Raw genomic sequence first — 2,503 nt, 5'->3', positions numbered from 1 at the left:
GTATTACTAGGGAGACTTGGACTATTTTACTTTTGAAACGTTGTCAATAACTAGCTCATTTTGTCGCAGAGATGTCCATTTGAGATTCGAGTCATCCACATATAGCTTGGACTTGTTGAATATCCGTATTCATTGTATGCATCTCCTTCTCTAGTCGGTCGAATCTTTGACCACATGCAACATAGTCATTGCGCATGTATCTTTGTTGCATTGGTGGAGGTTGATAAGGAGAAATTTATCGAGTTTGTGCTTGATTCGCCCCTCTTTTGTTACCTCCCAATTTGAAGTTCGGGTGATCCCTCAAACCGAGGTTGTAGGTATTTGAATCAGGGTCTCAACCCTTATTGAAAATACAGCTTTTGATTGGTTCTTCAAATGTAGCTCAATTTTCATCGGCTCGAAAGGTGTCTCCAAACGGTTAAACTTCTCTAGTATTCATTGGAATCAATCATCATCGTTCTCTTCATTTATTGCTTTAGCCATTGAAGGCTTTGATTTGTACATAAATCTCTTATTTGGCCACATGTACGACTTCACGGTCATATCTTCTATGATTTTATAAGCTTGTTTGTACATATGGAACATGAGATATCCTTTGACAACTCCATTTAGGCTAAATTTAATGTGTCCATCAACATTGTTATAAAATATTTGGATTTGGAGCCATGCTTACAATCTGTTGTGTGGGAATTTTCTTAACATCATCTTGAAACGTTCTCACGCCTTGTATAGGGATTCACCTTCATATTGTTTAAAGTTAACGATTTTGCCACCTAAGTTGAATGGTTCAACTAACCGAAAAAATTTTGTAGAGAAATTTCTCTGCTACATTGCTCCCCATGCTAATGGAACCTTCCTTTAGGGAGTCTAGCTAATCAGTCACGTTATCACATAAGGAGAATGGGAATAACTGAAGACAAACGACATCATCGAATACTCCGTCATACTTAAAGGTGTCACACAATTGCAGGAACCGCTTCAAGTGTTGGTTTGGTTCTTCCACCATGTGTCCCTTGCATTGCAACGTGTTTTAGATCATCTAGATCATGGTCGTCTTTATCTAAAAAATATTGGCGTTAATCATCGGCCTTTCAATGCTTCCTCGCACCGCGTCTAGTGCAGGTAGGGCATACTCGTTCAATGTCCTTTGCTCTATTGGGACTTGTTCTCGGTTATTTCCTTGTTACTCTTGTTGATCTTCAAATAATAGATTTTCTCGGGGTAAACTAATTACGGCGGATGGATCGGTGTTCATCGCTTGACGGTTGTGCATAATGATTTGCTCCAGACTTGGGCATGGTTCAATTAGTGTGCTAGAGCTTTGGGTCATAAACAACCTGAAAAGAAAATAAAATAAAAAAACAATAATTAAGTATCATATCTATAGGTTTTAACTTTCCTACTTATCAAATTATTTGTAAAAATATTTTCCTCGGTAACGATGCTGTAACAACCCATTTTCAGTGAAATCACAACAGTGGTTTCGAGACCACAAATTCGATCCTAAAATAAAATTTATTTTTATTTTATTACATGGTCCGTATTATTTTAGAAATGTCATGTGAAAATCCCGATAAGAAAATTTTATCGATTATGTGCTTAATTAGGGAAAGGACTAAATCACATAAAAAGAAAAAGTTGAATTCTATTAGCTAGAAGAATTAAATAGCTATGGAATTCAAAACTTGAGGTCCTTATATGGTAATTAGACCATGAAAGAAAAATATGTAGATATTTTGGTGACTCATCCATGGAAATTTAGAAAAAGGGCAAGGACTAAATTGGAATTTGAAATAATTTAATTAATTAAAAAGATGATAAAAGCTATCATCTTATTTTTCTCATCTTCTTCCCCAAAAATACATGGAAACCCTAGGAGAGAGAGAGAAAACTTTCATGGCTTAATTGGGTAAGTTTCCTTGTCTCGTTTTTAGTAATTTTGATATTTTTGAAACCGAGATAGCTTAATATATCTATTTGGGGGATAAATTTGAAGAATTATCAAAGTATGGAAATTAGGTCATGGATGTATATGCTGAAAATTATAAATTTATGGTAGAAAATGAAAGGTTATTGATAGATAAACAACTTTTGCAAAGTGATTTTTGATAAAAACATGATTTAGGGACTAAAATGTAAAGTTATGAATATTGATGAAAAATTTTGAAATTTATAGAAAATATGTGCTGTAAATTCTATATTGAAATTTTGGTTAGGCTTGGAATAGGTTGTAAATTTCATAAATTTCATTTCCTGAGCCTAGGGACAAAATTGGAATTTATGAAAAAGTTAGGGGCAAAATGGTAATTTTTCCTTGGACGTAAATTGAGTCGAAATGAATATGAAATGTATGAAATTGATGATTAAAGTTATTTATATAGATCCGAATAACACAAATTTGAGGTTAGATCGAGGAAAAGAAAAGGTTTTGGATTAGTAGATTTTATACGCGAACCAGTGTCGACGTAAGTTCGTGCAACCTAATCAAGCATGTAAATATGTT

General features: G+C 34.0%; 1 non-coding gene across 1 annotated transcript; it reads left to right on the top strand.

Moving 5' to 3' along the window:
- Positions 1-673: 673 nt before the first annotated feature.
- On the top strand, positions 674-780 carry LOC121208722 (small nucleolar RNA R71). Its single transcript, XR_005903851.1, has one exon. It is a non-coding gene; the product is annotated as a small nucleolar RNA R71 (small nucleolar RNA).
- The last annotated feature ends 1,723 nt before the right edge of the window (positions 781-2,503 follow it).

Source organism: Gossypium hirsutum, chromosome A10 (genome assembly GCF_007990345.1).
Source record: "Gossypium hirsutum isolate 1008001.06 chromosome A10, Gossypium_hirsutum_v2.1, whole genome shotgun sequence".
Lineage (NCBI taxonomy): Eukaryota > Viridiplantae > Streptophyta > Magnoliopsida > Malvales > Malvaceae > Gossypium > Gossypium hirsutum.
This window is presented reverse-complemented; position numbering and strand designations above follow the sequence as displayed.